The following is a 12,039-nucleotide window of genomic DNA, read 5'->3' on the forward strand; positions in this document are numbered from 1 at the left end:
AATGGTCAGTCGTAATTTACCATCCGTTAGGTAAAGATTCCATTGAGAATTAAAAGCTTGTATTTGCTTGAGTAGGTTTATGAAAGATTTCAACATAAAGAGTTGGTATTTTGAGTAAATACATATTTTTACAGGGGGCTAAACTTAAATTGTCAGTTACAGTAGACTTTAAAAATAAAGAAAACTTTATAAAAATGGGAATGAACATAGCATAAGTGGATATATTGACATGGAATCTTTTTGCTTGCTAACATGGACCTAATTAGTAGTCAGTTCGTTCATCCAGTAGGAGGAAAGGGGATGGGGTAAAAAATGTGAATGAGGATTATTGTTATAGTCATTTTTATGACGTCATATGGCTGATTTTTGAGACACTTTGTCTAGCTACTTTTAAAAAGAAGAATTAACCCTGAATTGTAGCAATTTTGAGTTTTGGGCTTTATATTTTTTTATTATAAGGGGACATACGACTTTGTATTATACTGGTACCTAAAGTCTTATAAACACGATCTTTTATTCGTTGACTAAACATTCTTGATTGGGTTGTACAAAAAACAAACCTGAAATGTCCAAACTTTGAGACCAATAATCTAGAGAAAACGTAATTCATTTCATCAGTTAGAGAGATTTTTACTAACAAAAATAAATCCTTACTACTTTTACTAATAAGAAATACAATAAGATATACAAAAAAATGTTTATTAAAGGGGACAAGTTATTTGTAGAATCGTAACACCCTGTAGATTACATTCTTATAGTATAGTATATACTTAGTGCGTTAAGGTATGTGAATTTAATTGATTGGTATTAATATGTTTGTACTTTGTTTACCAAATAAAAATTTAAATATTGATTGAAAAAAAAATTAAAATATTTTATTGACAAGAACTTATGTTACTACTTAAATCTATTTTTCAAAGTAAAAGAAATTTGGAAGTGGAATTAAATTTTTCAAGATTTATCTTCAGATGAAATCAAAATAATGTCTGTGCGCAATTTGCAACTTTCTAAGAACCATATAATTTTCATAAAAATGAAAATCTACTCTTCAATTAATGAAATGTTAATAAGTCCTTGGTCAAAAGTTCATTGACAAAATTGTTTCTTTCAGTAATTTATGAACAATGCTGAGAAGAAATACTATTTCAATTGTATAACATTTTTACCCTTATATAAAAGTAACAGGATGTCTACTTGTGTGTCTGCCTGTCTGTACCAAAGGATCTTGCTAACCGCTGAAGCTATATGGTTCTCCTTTAAAACCTACCAGGTAAATCCTCTCTTGAAAAAAATGCCCCCCCCCCCTAATTTTCTTTACTTTTTCTTTTGAAAAAATTTTAAGTGTAAGGTAGACTCCCAACCTCTAAAGTGCCCCTATAGGCATGTTAGTCATTAATAATTTAATTTGTATTGAATGTTTCACTACTGATAATAATAATTATCCTTGTACTATATAGTCATGAGACTCTTGTATAAAAATAGAAAATTAAACCATTAACTTTCCATCTTCAAGATTAGGGAATTTTTCTGGATTTTATCTTTTTAGTAGCGAAGCTACTCAATAACTCAGATCGTCCATAAGTCTGTTTGTCAATCTATAATACAAAGTAGAACGATGTTTGTCTGTCTATTTGTTTGTCTGTCTGTCTGTTTGTTTGTAGCGAAGGATCTCGCTAACCGCTAAACCGATCGGGTTCTCCTTTACAGGGTAGCTTCTCATAGGTCCCGGGAAGGTTTATAACTATTTTCTTTGCGGGTGGGACACCCATAACCCTCCCAAAAAATGAAAAATACCCCCCCTCAAATTTTTTTTTATTTTCTTTAAAATCTAAAACACGAAAAATTAGTTTGATAAAACCTCTTGGGGCACAGCCCCTAGAGGCTAGGGGTGAAGCCGCTAGTTCGAAATATCACATTGGAGGTCGAATGTTATTTAGCGAGAAACGCCATTTATACAAGGGTTGGAGGAAAGAGAATTACTTGGTTGCCATATGAGACAGAATTAAGAAATTAATAATCAATAATCTTCTTATTAATGAGCAACTACTCTACATCTAACTTTATCTGACCATAAACTGTTTGGCCAAAATTGATAATAATTAAGAAAATTTTGTACAAATGGATATTTCTTCCTTATTTTAGTTAGATAACATAGTTAAATTTATATTTTCTAGTAAAATTTAAAATTAAACAAGACTTAAGATTAGTATGATAAAATTTACTGCTATTTATAATATTGTAAACTTAATAATTTCTTCAACGAAAAATTATGTAGCTTTTTTAGGACGGTCATTTTTTTCCAGGGATGATTTGTCTTTGAGGGGTGGTGTACCCTCCCCAAAAATAGTTATAAACCTTCCCAGGAATTATGAGAAGCTGCACTTAAAGTGAGATCCTTCTTTACAGAAAGACAGACAAACAGACAGACAGACAGACAGACAGACAGACAGACAGACAGACAGACAGACAGACAGACAGACAGACAGACAGACAGACAGACAGACAGACAGACAGACAGACAGACAGACAGACAGACAGACAGACAGACAGACAGACAGACAGACAGACAGACAGACAGATAGACAGACAGGCAGACAGACAAACAGACAGACAGACAGACAGACAGACAGACAGACAGACAAACAGACAGACAGACAGACAGACAGACAAACAGACAGACAGACAGACAGACAGACAGACAGACAAACAGACTGATAGACAGACACATATGCTATTACTTTGATATATTGATACCAAATTTTAAAAGCTTTCATAAAAAATATAAAATAAAATAAATAAAATGAAAGCCTATTACAATTAGAAAAAGTTTATATTAATCCACTCTGAATGGTGACATTTGGTGACAAACAAATAACTAAACAGATTATGTGTTAAAAAATACCTATTCAAATCTTCATAAAAACAAGGATGCAATAATTCATAACCATCAAATCACAAAAATAAAATTAATGCCAAACATACTAACAAATTGTAAAACTGTTTTTTGGTCATATACATATTTAAAAAAAAAACAGGGTTCCTAAGGAATAAGAAAATATGATTGTGTACATCTCCAACAATAATGAACAAAGTTACTCTTTCTGTAGATTGAAATCTTTGGTGGAAAAGTTTGGACATTAAAGGCTGGTGCGACCCTATAAGAATTTAATAAAAGTACTTAAAGTTTTTAGACAAATATTTAAAAAAGTAATTTTAGACTTTGGGTCATCATCATCATCAGACGCGTCTCTCTTTTTGACTGTGAAGGCCAGAGAATACGGACAACTTGTTCCTCCATGAATTCCTGCTGTCTTTGGCAAGTTTCTAAGCTTCTCCCCATGTTAATTTCAAATTAAAGAGGTCCTTTTCAGTGCTCCGCCTCCAGGTCATTTTTGGTTGTCCCCGATTACGTTTACCAGTGGTGGGGTTCCATTTTAAGCACTTTTTTGGAAACCTATTTTGTTCCATTCTGAGCACATGTCCTAGCCACCTTAGTCTTTTATATTTCACTTCTGCTTCAATACTATTGCACTTGGTCTTAGCATACAGCTCAAGGTTTGATATTTTGTTTGGCCAGAATATTTTGCAAATTCTTCTTAGGCAGCTATTGTGAAATGCATTAAGTTGATTTGTTTCAGTTTTCACAGTTCTCCAGCATTCCGCTCCATAGAGAAGAACTGATTTCACATTACTGTTGTAAAGTCTGATTTTTGTTTTCAGAGCAAGTTTCTTTGAATTCCAAACGTTGTGTAGACTGTTGAAAGCAACCCTAGCCTTATCAATCCTGGTTTTATTATCAGCTTTTGAGCCATTTTCACTGCTGATAACACTCCCCAGATAGGTGAATTTGTTGCTTTGTCTCAATTTTTCACCATTTATTGTTATAGTTTGATCAGGGTTTGTAGGTATATTCATAATTTCAGTCTTCTTGACATTAACAAAGAGCCCGACTTGTCCTGCATATTTGACTAGTCTATCTGTCTTAGCTTGTAGATGTTTAATTGTTTCTGAAATCAGTGCCAGGTCATCAGCAAAGTCCAGATCTTCTAGGTGTCCTAGTATGCCCAGCTGGAGACCACGTTTTTTGTCCTCTGTGGTTTTCTTCATCACCCAGTCAATGACCAATATAAATAGAATAGGTGATAAAATGCATCCCTGTCTAACTCCAGTGCTTATTTTAAAGAAATCAGATGTCTTATTGTTTCCAACTGAAACACAGGCTTGGAAGTTGTCATAAAATTTAGTTATCATAATTATCATCTTTTCTGGTATACCATAACTTCTTAGTATTTTCCAGAGTGTTTGTCTGTGTATGGAGTCAAAGGCCTTAGAGAAATCAACAAAATTTACGTGAAGTGGCTTGTTAAATTCAACACATTGTTCAATAACTGTCCTAAGGGTGAAAATTTGGTCAACACAGCCCCTTCCAGCACGGAATCCAGCTTGTTCTTCTCGCAGTTTATTGTCAATTTTCTCATCAATTCTGTTTAAAATAACTTTACATAGGACCTTGCTTGGGATAGAAAGCAGCATAATTCCTCTCCAATTATCACAATTGTTCAAATCTCCCTTCTTAGGTAGTTTTATGATTATACCTTTAGACCAGTCCGTTGGTATCTTTTCTTGCCTCCAAATTTTATCAAAAAGATCAGTTAGAGTCCTAGCAGAAAGATCTATGTCTGCCTTAAGCATTTCGGCAGTTATCAAGTCAGGTCCTGGTGCTTTGTCATTCTTTAGGCTATGTATAGCAGCTTTAACTTCTTGAATAGTTGGTGGTCTTATATCTATGTCTATTTCATGTCCTGGTTCTGGTTCAGCAGTAATTTCTGGTTCAGGTCTGTTCAACACTTCTTCAAAATGTGATTTCCACCTTTCAGCAATTTCTTTTTCTGTAGTGAGTAATTTACCATCTTTAGCCTTGATAGTTTCACCACTCTTTTTGCTATATTTGCCACTTAATTGCTTGGTTATGTTGTATACTGTTTTCATGTTACCAAAGTCAGCTGCTCTCTGGGCCTTTTCAGCCAGATTGTCAATGTAATCTCTCTTGTCTTTCCTTGTGCACTTTTTGACTTCTTTGTCTTTAGCAGTATATTCAGCTTTTAAATTGCTCATGTCAGCCAAATGTTGAGCATTATGGATTTTGTTTTTGAGCTTCTTTCTCTCTTCTATTTTGATCCATGTTTCTTCAGAGATCCAGTCCTTTTTCTCTGGTTTCTTGTGTCCTAGGGTTTCCTTAGCAGTAGATTGAAAGTTTTCTTTAATTGAAGTCCATGTGATCTCAGTCTCGTCATTTAGGTCCTCTAAGACTTGAAATCTATTTCTGAGTTTTAAGACAAATTCATTCTTTATCACAGGGTCCTTTAATCTTGAAGAATCATATTGTCTACCAATCTCACTCTTTTTATCATGGCCAGTACGCTTCAGCTTTAATTTAATCTTACTGACAACTAGTTCATGGTCACTAAATATGTCGGCTCCTCTATAGCTCCTACAGTCTTGCATTGATTTGACCCATTTTCTATTGATCATAATGTGGTCAATCATGTTTCTTGTTTGTCCATCAGGTGTTGTCCAGGTATATTTGTGAATGTTTTTGTGTTGGAATAATGTACCTCCTACAACCATATCATTATTTAAACAGAATTCAAGTAAAAGTTCTCCATTTTCATTTCTTGTACCTATGCCAAAGTGTCCCATTGCATTCTCCACTCCAGTCCTGTCAGTTCCTACTTTAGCATTCATATCTCCAAGAACTAGGCACATGTCATGTTTGGGTACTGAGTTTCTGATTGATTGCAGTTGATCAGAAAACTCTTGTTTTACTTCTCCATCTTTGTCATTTGTTGGGGCATAGCATTGGATAATGGTCAACTTGCAGTGCCTTGATTGGAATCTAGCCTTAATTATTCTGTCTGATATAGGTTTCCAGTCTTTTAGTAAATTGACATGTCGTTTTTGAATAATTATAGCAACACCATACATATGTTGGCTTTCATGACCAGAATAAAGTATTAGGTGGCCATCTTTGGTTGTAGTTTGTCCTTGTCCTGTCCATCTACATTCTGCAATCCCAAGTATTCCAATATTGTAACTTGTCATTTCTTTAACTACTTGGGCTGTTTTAGTTGACTCATACATTGTTCTAACATTCCAGGTTCCTATCTTACAGCTTTGCTCAGAACTTATTGGTCCTGTCATCAAGTTGATAGCTTCCTTTCGGATTTCACCATCATCTTTCATATTCTCAGTAAACTGAGCATCAGTTCCAACGGTTCTTGTTTCATGCACACCTCTGGCTGTGTGAAAGCCATTAGTGTTTGAGGTTCTGTGGGTGTTTTCACTAACTGTGGGGATTTTTACAGGTAGGATAGTTAGTCCTACGCAAACCTTCCATATCCCTGGAAGGAAGGGTGACTGGTAAGGGGAGGGACGTCAATATCCCCCAGTACTTCAAGAAGTACCTCCTGCCCTGGATTGTCAAAATATTGGCGACTTTAGACTTTAGACTTTGGGTACCAATTTATTTTAGAGTCCTGAGCAGACGAGTAGGTCTTATAAAGTAAGTTATAGAGTAGCTTCGCTACTCAAAAAAAGATATTTGTTACCAAAGTTATAATCCCCCAATTGTCGAGGGATTATATATATTTTTGTGTAAAATATGATATTATGAATTATTGAAATTTTGAAAGGCATGAGTAGGAAATTAGGAAAGTCTTAAGCAAATATTGAAACATTTTTCAATGCGTATCTTCTCTAATATTATATTTTCTGTATCTCTTATTTTAGAGCTATTTTTCTGATTTTTAAAAGCGAAGATTTTCTATAATTAGGGTCGGTCTTTCCGTCCGAATCGGATAGCTCATTTTGTTAATAAAGACATGTAAAAATTGTCCCACGAATTACAAACTTTGCAAGGTGATTTCTTTAAGAAGCGTAGCAACTCTACAATCGTTACAAAAAATTCCATACGTCCATATTAAACATGATAATTTTAATATGTTTTACTTTTTGTGATATAATTATCCTTTCCCTCAAATTTTTGGAATGATGATTCTTAAGATAACAAGGTACAATATAAGCAAACCATTTCTTTAATGAAATCCAAAACTGAAAGTATGTTAATGTTAGGATTTATTTTTTTGTATTTTACAAATTTTACAATTTTGTTAGACTTACAAATTAATGTTCTGAAAATATTTGGGTAATATCCTCTGAGAGAAATTTTTTTCAATTATAAAAATTTGAGTACCCCCCCCCCCCCCCGACAAGAGGAGAACGCCAATATTTGTTTTATATCTATTTTGCCTAAGCAAAAATAGACATTTTTTGCTCTTGTTCCTTTTTGCAAAAAATAACATGATTTTAAATTTTGTATATTTCTAAAAATTTCAAAAATTTAATTCCCCATTGATTATTTCGACTTTTACCCTTGAAAAAAAGTTCTCAAAATTTGAATACTTTTATTATAGTAATCAAAAGTTGTATTACAGTCTTTGAAGTATTAGATGGAAATGCATATATTAATATATATTACCCTGTCCCGTTTTAGAAAAATTTTGTTAAAATTTTTGCCCCCAGCCATAATATGGTTTATTTATGTAAAATAATGACCCATGCAAAATATTTTTTCTGTAATGCAAAAATTGCGATGGTACAAGCACTGCAAAATTTTTAAAATTTGCAAAAAGACCTGATTTTAAAGCTCTTGTACCATCTCAATTTTAAAGATTTTTTAAAAATTTCAATTCTAGTGTGTCAAAATAAACCTGAAATTTACCAAAAAAAATGGGGGCAGTCTCAATTCTAACACATGAAGGACAAAAGTGTAGCAAGTAATCTTTCAAAGTAAAAATTGCCAGATTTCATACACAAATAATAGGGTTAGGCCGGATTGGTTGGATACAGATATCCGGCTGATCTATAATTCTGGATATCAAGTATTTAGGTTTATATTGACACACTAGAATTGAAATTTCATAAAAATCTTTAAAATTGAGATGAAACAAAAGCTTTAAAAACGGTCTTTTTGCAGATTTCAAAAAGTTTGTACCATCTTAATTTTAAAGATTTAAACGAAATTTCAATTCTAGTGTGTCAATATAACCCTAAATGCTTGATATCCAAAATTATGAATCAGCCGGATATCTGTATCTATCGATTCCAGCCCAACCCCATTATTTATGTATGAAATCTGGCAATTTTTACTTTGGAAAATTACTTGCTACACCTTCTTCCATTATATGTTTGAATTGAGACTGCCCCCATTTTTTTTGGTAAATTTCAGGTTTATATAGGCACACTAGAATTGAAATTTTGTAAAAATCTTTAAAATTGAGATGGTACAAGAGCTTTAAAAACAGGTCTTTTTTGCAAATTTTAAAAACTTTGCAGTGCTTGTACCATCGCAATTTTTGCATTACAGAAAAAATATTTTGCATGAGTCAATATTTTGCATAAATCAACTATATTATGGCTGGGGGCAAAAATTTTATCAAAATTTTTCAAATCCGGGACAGGCTAATATATATGTATGCATTTATGTACAATTTTTAAGTTAATGTAAATAGTATAGGTATGTCCATAAGTAGCGTAGCCTTCTAAACTAACAAAAAAATGATAATAGAGCAGTAGATTGTTATACAGTAAATGTTTTTAATATTTTTGAAAAAATAATACTTTTAAAATACTTTTAAAAATATTAATATTATTATAATATTAGGCTTATTCCTCTAAGTTTTCTTAGCTTTACAAAGAAAAAATTAGTATATGATAAGGCTTAGGAACCCCTAACTTCTAGGCTAGCCTAAGAAGCTTTATATTATTTAGACCATTGAGAGATAGCAAGTAAATACAAGAGAGTATAATACAGTTCTAATTATACAGGAGCTTTGCTTCTCCGGATAAGTCATCATATGCTGCTGACATCATAAAAATCATGTTTTTTTTAATTCAGACTCTATCTAAAACTATTCTAAAGTTCAATTGAAGTCAATGTAAATGGTGTTCATGATTCTTAAAGGATAAGAAAATGACGATATAATGATTTACATCCTTAATGATGATAAACAAAATTACCATTTCTGAAGAATAAGTTTATGGTTGAAATGTTTGGACACTGCTAGTTTATAAACCATTGAATAAAAATTTAATAAAAGTACCCAAAATTTTTAAGCCAACAAATAAAAAAAACCATGTTCTGCAAAAGTTAGGGTACTAGTGTAATGAACAGTATACTTTCTCTCCCCCCCCCCCCCTCCCTGAAAGTGTAGCCCTTATTTTACAGATAGAGAGGTGACATTGGATTGTAATTAATAATGGTACCCAAATATTTATTGACTTAAAACTTTGGGTACTTTATATCTTTAATGATGGGTTTAAACTAGTAGCAACAAAACTTTTCAAAACATTTTAACCAACATATGGGGTAATTTTGTATATCATCATTAGACATGTAGAACAACCAATCCTTTGATTGCTAAAAATTTGTCTTAAAGTTGCCTTTTTGTTACTTTTTAAAGAAAGTAAACAAAATTCAAAATTAATTTGACTATAAGATTTAATGTTTTATTAACATAAGTTTAATTTTGTACTTATCAATTTAATTTATTTACTTAAACGTCAATTAAACGAAGATTTTTTTTGTAGTAATTGACATGAAAATCTTTATTGTATGTTGTTCATTCAAAGTGACATTTTTTATGCAGAGCAGTTGGATTTAACGATATATTTTCTTTAAAACTATTCAAATTGATTTTCTATCATTGGATACTATTTTAAAAAGATGGTGGTGCTTGCTGACTTATAAAAAAACAGTGTGCTATTCAAATGGCTTTTTATGTGCCGATTGACTATAGTGGGCGACTAATATCAAAAGTAATTGCTTAAAAATAATATTACCATTAATAAAACAAGCCGTTCAAAAAAATGTTTTGAGGAATACAATCGTGTTACACAATTGAGGTGTAATCTTCTTATTGATTCTGACAAATTTTATCCTTAAATAGCTGACTCTCTCTCTCTCTCTCTACCTAAACAAGTATAAGATTTTTTATAAGTAGCACAATGAGCAGTTTATTTAATGAAGATTTCTATAATAATTATGTATAATCTGGAAAACTTCTATAGTCTAAAATCATTACCAGAAAGTCTGTGCGTTTTTTAGACATTAGAATTAGATCATAGCCAAGGAGGGAGGGTGGCATTGGACTGTATATTACACAAAGTTATATAACCACGTTCTATTATTTGTTGGATGAAAATATGTTGCTTCTTTCATAAGCTTATGATTGGTTGTTTCAAAACTAGTAGAGTTAATATCTAAATCTACAGAAGGGTTAATTTTCTTTATCATGTTTGTAGTACTATAAAGCTATCAAAAAGCTGTGTGATTATATCATTATTCACAGACGTCCAAGGGGGGGGGGGGGTTTACCCCTCAAACTTTAAAACCACTAAGTTTTTTTTAATACATTAACTTACCCCCTTAAAACCTCGAAACCTTTTACGCGCATCAAAAAAGGCTTTGACGTCATTGTGACTATTACAAACGAACTTTGATTATATTATACAGTAGTTCCGCAATAATAAAAATTCTTATCTTTGAATAATTAGAAATTCCACTAGCTTGCGTTTTACTTGTGTTTAATTAGGGATTTTCTTTGATGGATAAAATTAAAAGCTGCAAAGCTTAAAATCAATTTTTCTATTTCTGCTAAGATTTTTAGATATATCTTAAGTTCTAAAGTTTAAAACAAGATTTATCATTTATAAGCTTGAATTTCTAAAAATAAAACTGGGGAACAACATAAAATTTTCAAGTAACCTAAACCAGTTGATTTATTATTACTTGAATCTTACACCAGATTATCATGTAGTCTAATAAAGTGACTTGTGGCTGGCTAAAATAACAATAGATCCTATTCAACGCCATTACCCCACACACTCCCCTCCTACTGGATGAATGAACTGACCAATAAGTGATGTGCGTGATAGAAAACTAAATAAACGACAATTATACCCACGTATATTTATGAATTTCTATGATAATATCTTATTGTAAAAATATGGTTTGTTTTGGTTATTATGTAGCAATTACTATTTAAACTCCTTTTGGATTTATCATTCTTGATGAAATAAGAAAAAAAACTAACTGTAGCACATGTCCAATTAAAAGGGTAAAATATAATCAATTCTAATAAATAATTTTGCTTTCTTAGCCAGGAATGTCATGGCCGTTAATCAGATTTAAATCACTACCATGCAGAGTTAGTAGTACCAGACAAAGGTCGACCAATCAAAGATTTGGTTGTCTGATGGATGTTTCTTAACCCGGGTGTTTGGACAGCAAATGTGTCATTGCTCCCATTAGCTATCGCCAGTACGAGGTAAATAAATGATTCTTTTTTTTAAATTCTAAAATAGCTTTTGTATTAATGAGTAAAACATAAAGTGTGAGGAATAAAATACTTTATATGCAATTTAAAAGAAAAATAAACTTATTTTCTGAACCGCGGACAAAGAAAACAAATGTTATTTACCCCTGCCTAACAGCAGACGTTACTTTTTTTCTAGTGCAAATATTGACCAGGCATAAGAATTAATAATGGACATGTTTGTTTATTCATTATTTAATCTCGGGGGGTTTTATTAACTTAACAGGCGCTAAGGAACAGGGAAATGGCAATAGATAATTCTTTTACTTCTATCTAATGACGATTAAAGTGAAATAATAGAAGGAGGCATGGGCTATATTTAATAATCCCACAGAGCGGGGGCCCTGTCCCGATTTTGTATTGGGTCTTTGAAATCAGTTAAGATTGTCGTAAATATAAACACAGCCGAATCCCTACAAACGAACAGAAAGCGATTTACTGGCAGACAAAAAAAGGGTCTCTACCGCTTGAGCCAGGTAGTTTTCAGGATTACCTACATTTATCTAAACAAGGAAAAACTTGTGCTAACGTATAACAGCAATTAAGTTAACACTATCAGAGCAGAGTGTCTATATGTATTATTATGCTGTTATGCAATATTTAT

The sequence above is a fragment of the Acartia tonsa genome, chromosome 12, assembly GCF_053477335.1.
Source record: "Acartia tonsa isolate MP-2025a chromosome 12, ASM5347733v1, whole genome shotgun sequence".
NCBI classification, from domain to species: domain Eukaryota; kingdom Metazoa; phylum Arthropoda; class Copepoda; order Calanoida; family Acartiidae; genus Acartia; species Acartia tonsa.